Genomic DNA, 7,118 nt, shown 5'->3' with positions numbered 1-7,118 from the left:
CACAGATCAAGATTTTCATTGTGCAGAACAACACTTCAGAACAATGAAACTCAACCTCTTTAAAATCCAGATTCGCTAACAATGCAAAAACTGTGGAAATGACAGATCACGACCACAATTTGACTTAAAAATCTGTAATAATGCTGTGCTTAAGTTCAATCTCTTGCAAATTACTTCAAATCAAAAGACAGCTAGGGTCTATAGGAAAATAATATGAAAATGCTTAAAAGAATTCTTACAAAACCCTTAGGAATCCATTATAGACCTTATTTGGAACTACTACATGACAACACTTGTGAAACCAGGACTGTCAGGTACTAATGATGTTTAGTGTCAGATTTATTAACCTGATGTTGTTGTAAGAATTTACAATACTCAGCTTTTTGCATTAAAACAATCCAGAAAGATGATGTATAATAATACAGGTTAGCATAATCCAAAACCTTTGGATGTGTATGAAGGCATAAACAGCAGGCTGCCAGGAAGCTGTAGCTTATTTCCATGTGACAATTATAGGAGCAAACCTAGAAGAGTCAGAAAACACCTTCTTTCTCCCACTGCGGAAGCAGCTGAAAAGATGAATTTTGAGCCCTACAGATCTGCAGCAGAAGATGCCAGCAGCATCTATGGAAAGGACTAGATCTAGAAATCTGGCTATTAAGAAAAGTTTTGCTAAATTTTAAGTCCTGCACAAAACCCTTCTAAGTGTGAGGATCACAGGGCTTCTGACTTCCATATCACTCCTTCCTTCTCTTCCTCCCTATTATTATAGGCCTAGATTTAACAGCATTCCCAGTTCATGGTGGTCATGCCCACCTTCATTCACTAGGTAAAAGCACTATTTGCAGTCTACTGCAATAACTGTATATTTCACCTACCTTGGATACTTTAGCATTCACATGATTTACCATCATCAGATATGAAAACCTTACCCAGAAAAAGCAAACAACATGTCCAAGATTAGTAAGTGAAGATCTTAAGACACGAATACCCAGAAAAAGACTAATGCATTAACTCTTTGGGCCCCCAAATTTGAAATGATCTAATTTTCCAGGGTGCTAAATTCTCAATTCCTACTGAAGTCAATGGGAGTAGTAAAGGACAAGACCCTGCATAGGCTGTTCCTTCCCAGATTAATTTCTAGTTTCTCTGATCACCTGCCTTTAGCTAGCTGGACCTCCACCTCTCCAGATGAAACCCTGCATTTCAATAACTCTTTGTGTTACATTTTTCCCCTCATGATCTGTTATATTTCATAAGCTGAGAGGTTTGGTAACTGCTAGTTATTTACTTTGCCAGTCAGACAACACCACAACCCAGTGATACAGGATTAGCTTCTCCTAAACAAAATATGGCTTACTTGCCAAGACATAAGCACTCCATGTGCGAAGACATGGCAGTTAAACAACAGTCACCTGAGCACAATCTTGTTTATATGTGGTATCTCTCCTGAAAACTAACTCATCTGCCTCCCTTGGTACTTATTCTCCGGGGAACACATTTTAATGTTTGCTGCTCTCAGTCAATATACATCTCACAAAAACACATCTATACAAGACCCAAAACTAGCCTAAGATGCTGGATTTGAACTCCACACTACTCAAAACTAGTTCAGATATGTTTACATAAGCATTGCCTTTGGATCTCAGTTTAGACAGAACCGCATTCAACAGTCTTGAAACTACAGCTGCATTCCACCTTTCCAGTCTCCACGTTCTCCTTGGTGCAAACCTGATCATTGTACTCTGTGGCATGCTCTTTATTTTTTTCAGTCTTTCTTAACTACTACCCTTAAACAGCCACTTTTGACCTGGCTCTCTCCACATAAGGTAATGCCTCACACAAACACATTGGAGAGCATGTGATACTTACTTAAAAGAAAATATACAAATATTTCACTGTTCCTGCAAGCAAAGCTTGCTCTGGAACAGAAGGAAAACTTGTTCTTTGTTCCATGAAAACCTTGCCCCTTCTTCCTAGCATCACTTTCAAATTTCATGCCTTCAGGCTGAAAACATTCCATTTTTCATCAAGCCATTTTCTTAAATCTGCATATAACACTCACATCTGTCACAAGCTTTTGCTTGTCTCCTTTGAGGTGTTTCTGCAACTCCCACACTCTTGGCAAGAACTGACTCCAGGTACAAATCCAACACCCTCCTTTATTCATCATCTAGGATGTACAATTAACTTGCTTTTTTCAAAGTTGTTGCCTTAAGCTCTGGTGTTGACTATCCCCATATGAGGAAACTACACCTTGTTCAGTGTTGGCCCACATTTCTGCTTCCTTGGGCTCAGAATTCACAATGAAGCTGGATCTGTGTGTTGCATAACCTGGCCAACACGATACTAACACCCAATGTTTGGCACCTGCAGCAGTTCTTGCTCAGTGTGTTCCATCCCCCAACTTATTCAGAGGCTCCACCTTGCCATGGGAACTACTTCTCCAAAGCACCACTGATTTATTGCATCAAACGTAATACAGGATTTAAGTTCATGGACATACACCGTCTCACCTATGTATGACAATGCACATGAAATCCCTAAATAGAATGTGCAACATTCAGTCTAGATCACATTTCACAGGTGCTATGTCACATTTGCTACAAATCCTGGTTCTAGGATAATGTCAGCCTTTTCCAGTAAATTTTGTAATAAATTATTTGGTCAAGGGCAAAGAGAAGGACACTAATGCACAGAAAAAAAAAAAAAAAGGTAAAAATCTTATTGCCAGAGATGAGGATTTACTCACCCAGCTTGCATTTGCCAATGTGGTCATCTAGCCCATTGTTTTCTCTGATAATTCCTTTTCAGCTACTTCTGTGCATCCAGGAGTATCATGCAGCTGCACTCCAGGGCCTATGCTCTGCTAAAAAGCAGGGGGAAGGAAAAAAAAAAGGTAATTCAAAGTATAAATAGTGTCTTGTTTCCACAAGCAGGACCTCTGAAGTACAGAGGACCTTACTTAGTTACATTATCCACAAAAGGTGCATAGCTTTGGGCAGCCACGTTAGCAGAATTTAGAAGTTCTCATTTTTCAGCCATTAACTCTGATAATTGTATTTCACATATGCTTTTGAACAGACACCCACTCTTACCTTCCCAGGTGGGGGAGGTTTGCCTTGATGTGGGTTACAAAAAAGGCTGAAACAAGGAATTTTTGTAATAACCTAAGAATTGATGAACAATGAAGACACAAGAATTAGTTCAGAATTTTTAACTAATTTAGTCATCAGACTGACTTCTCTATGCAGAATTTACAAGAAATTAAGCCAAATTAAAACCTAGAGATTTAGGAATAGCAGAGCTCACAGGAAGATGATGAAAATATAAATTTAGTGATACTTATACTGGACATTAAGTAGCCTACTAATCTGAATACTACAGACAGCCATTTTAAGAGATTCAGATAATGGTTCTGGTACTATTTTTCCCACCATGATAACTCAGTATATGTACAGTATTTATTCTCTGTGTCATTCTACAAGATGCAGCCTTTCCCAATACAGAGCAAGGAGAGAAAAATCAAACTTACCACTGTCTAGCTATTTTTGTATCTTTCTAGAATAGCAGTTAGAAACACAGATAGAAATATTAGTTATTTGAACCAGCATGTTCCCTAAAAGCTTGACCACAGGAAAAATTGCGTGACGGAAATCAGTCAATACTTTTTTCCCAGCAGCAAGTATGTTTGAAATGGGAGTCTCTCATAAAAGAAAAGCACACCCCACTGCTGCCGCAGTGTCTCTACACAGGAGAGAGGGGCAAACATGGGCCATGTGTACATATAAAGAGAGTGAAAGCTCTCCTATAATGTTGACAAGAACCGATATTTCAGGTGTGGTAGTGCATGTCTGAAAAGCCACAAGAACTACTCAGACATGTGAAACTATAACCTCTATAATAAGGCCAAAGTCACTGATATGCAGGGCTATTGGCTATACAAGTGCTGGTTCAGCAAACTGAAGTTGCTTGTGGCCTGTTTTAACTTACAGTGCACTTCTTATTTCTTCCAAATTCTCTTTTTAATTTGTTCTTGTTTATCACTTCCATATTTGGACATGTATAACCTTCTTTCTCTGAACACATGGTATTTTCCGAAATACATGCCAAATTCTAGAGAAAACTACTACGTTACATAATTCAATCTTTTGAGCTCCTCTTAACCATTTAAAATTCCAGGAAAAGATGAAATACATGGGATAAATCAGCTAAAAACACAGCTCATAAAAATCTATTTCTGTTCAACTCTGAAAGTTAATTTTGAATAATGTGCTTTGTTTCAATAAGCATCTGTTGGGTGCATTTTACATACTATTAAAATTCTTAAAACCCTAATTTTTGAATAATTTTTTGTTGTATATAGTGTCCTGTAGCACTGCTGCATATAAAACATGTAGTTAAACATTGCATAAAAACTAGTAGTATACCACAGTCACAAATTACCACACTAATATGCCAAAAGGCTTCCAGTAAACATTAGAAAGACAGAAGTACAAAAGAAAAAAGAATCCTTGGAATGTAATGAAAGGTGGTGTTATAAACTCTTCAGGACTTGCAAACCAGAACAAGAATTATAGTTGTTCTTTTTATGTCTCACATAATCATTTGGTTGCTAACCTTACTAAAAGCTATATACAGATATACATATTTTCCCTACAAGAGTCCCCCCCCCAAAAAAAGGAAGAAAAGAAAAAAAAAAAGACTATGCTTCCTTCTTTTGTTTAGGTGGGCTGATCTTAAGAAGCACTAAGCAGTTGCAAGCATTCAGTACCTATAAAGATCAAGCTGGAAGCACTTGTGCTCTAAAAGACAAAGAAGCAAATGCATAAGGTTGTATTCCTTATGCATGAAGTCCACTGCTGAATGTGCCTGAAGAACAAAATAAACCTTTGAACCAAGTCTGCAGAATGCATGGGGAAACAGTAATTGCCACTATTGCATCCCTAAAAAATGAGGATTTTATACTCTGTAATTAAAAAGTTTTAGCTGAAAACTATTGTAGTAAGTGGTAGAAGCCAGCTCTTCTACCTGCCAAAGCAAATGCACTATATATGGAATGCAGAACAGTTTCTGTAAAAACGTCTCATCACTACATTCCATTAATTTCTGTTACAGACAGTCTGTTACGTTACAGTACAAGGAGAAAGAAATACTTAGAGGGAGTATTTCTAACCAATATCAAGTCATTGGTGGCTGGTTTAAACAAATTGTTTTGTCCATATCACTTCATTTTATGAATGTAAGGGTAGAATTCTGAAGAAGTGCACAGCATTACCCAAAGTTTCTCAGGCAAGTCAAAGTCTGTCTTGCAGGGCTGGGTCAGTGCTGTAGGCTTTGCAATCCCACCCTCAACTAACAAAAAAGACATAGATACTTACCCACACGCAAGGGCTGCTGTGAAAGAATATATGGGATAAGGCAGGCCCTTGTGGTACTTCTTTACATATCATAGAATCATAGAATCGTTTAGGTTGGAAAAGACCTTTAAGATCATCCAGTCCAACCATTAACCTACACTACCAAGTCCACACTAAACCAATCAAGGGTAGACTAGACTAAACCATGTCCCAGAGTGCCACGTCTACCCGTTTTTTGAACACTTCCAGGGATGGTGACTCCACCACCTCTCTGGGAAGCCTGTTACAATTCTTGACCACCCTTTCCATAAAGAAATTTTTCCTAATTTCCAACCTAAACCTCCCCTGGTGCAGCTGGAGCCCATTTCCTCTCATCCTATCGCTAACTACGTGGGAGAAGAGACCAACACCCACCTCACTACAACCTCCTTTCAGGTAGTTGTAGAGAGCGATAAGGTCTCCCCTCAGCCTCCTCTTCTCCAGGCTAAACAACCCCAGCTCCCTCAGCCGCTCCTCATAAGGCCTGTGCTCCAGACCCTTCACCAGCTTTGTTGCCTACTCCCTGATACTCCTCAGCCTTTCCACCTCCTCCTTTAGCTCTGCCACCAGGCTGAGCAGATCATCTACCTGTTCACAGCGAAGACATTTGCCGTCTCCGCTGCCACATAACCATCGATGACACATAACCATTTCTTCTCAGGCAGTGTATCTCACAGACACATTTTAGATAAACGTAGCCTCCTTTCCATGCAGAGGTGGCAGAGCACTGAACACTTGACACACTACTGCTACATTAAAAAAATTAATGTTGACAGTTTTATAGTGTTTATAGGAATAACATCTCAACATGATATTACTTGGAAAGAAAACGGTAATTGATAAGCTGATGACAGTTACAGATGTTTACAAAAATCAGACACTTCGCTAGCATAAAAATTATTGTTGGAAAGCTACCAGTATTCTCACTCATTAGTCTAAACATTACCATCCCAGGATGAGCTAGCTATCTGAGATTGTTATGGCACAGCTGCACCTGTATTGCTTTGCACACTTCCATAAAGGAATGAATCAAAAAATCACATACAACTTCAGAGTGGAAGTAGGCCTACTCAGAATTATAAAGGGCCGTGAAACAGAAGAGTACTTCTTGACAGAGGTGAAGGAAGGAGTGTGATTTCTGCTCTTAAATATCAATGTAGTAAAACTTAAAATGTGAATATATTCTGAAAGAAAGTCTCAGTGGGAAGAGAATAAAAAATCCTTTATCCGGGATAATGAGCTGGCTGACTAAAACACCTGAGTATTTTGCACCTTAATGCCAGGCAGTACTTCCATATCAAAGAGCCTCTTACTATGTAAAGTTCCCCTTCATGAGATGGGTTAATGGAAATTTAGAGCTGTAACAACACTAAAGCCAGATAGGGTAAAGTCTTCTAGAGTTGTCTTTTTTTTCCCCTGCTCATAGAGTTCAATAGGGTCAATACAATTTGAGTAAGCCAGATTACATTTCTTCCTTCCAAACCTCAAAAGCATACAATTATGATTTTTTTTTCTCAAATGCATTTGGCTCACAAGAGTGGAAATGCTTATGAAATTTCATGAGAAATCAAAATTCTGTACGCAGAACAAAGGAAGGGAGGTCATTTCCATGGATAATGGAAGACTTACTGCAATTTGCAAATATCAAACATGACAATCCACCAGAAAGAGAAAATAAAAGTAGAAACAGATCTATTTGTTGAGCTGGGGCTTTAGTTG

Source organism: Pelecanus crispus, chromosome 2, assembly GCF_030463565.1.
Source record: "Pelecanus crispus isolate bPelCri1 chromosome 2, bPelCri1.pri, whole genome shotgun sequence".
In the NCBI taxonomy this organism is placed as follows: domain Eukaryota; kingdom Metazoa; phylum Chordata; class Aves; order Pelecaniformes; family Pelecanidae; genus Pelecanus; species Pelecanus crispus.
This window is presented reverse-complemented; position numbering follows the sequence as displayed.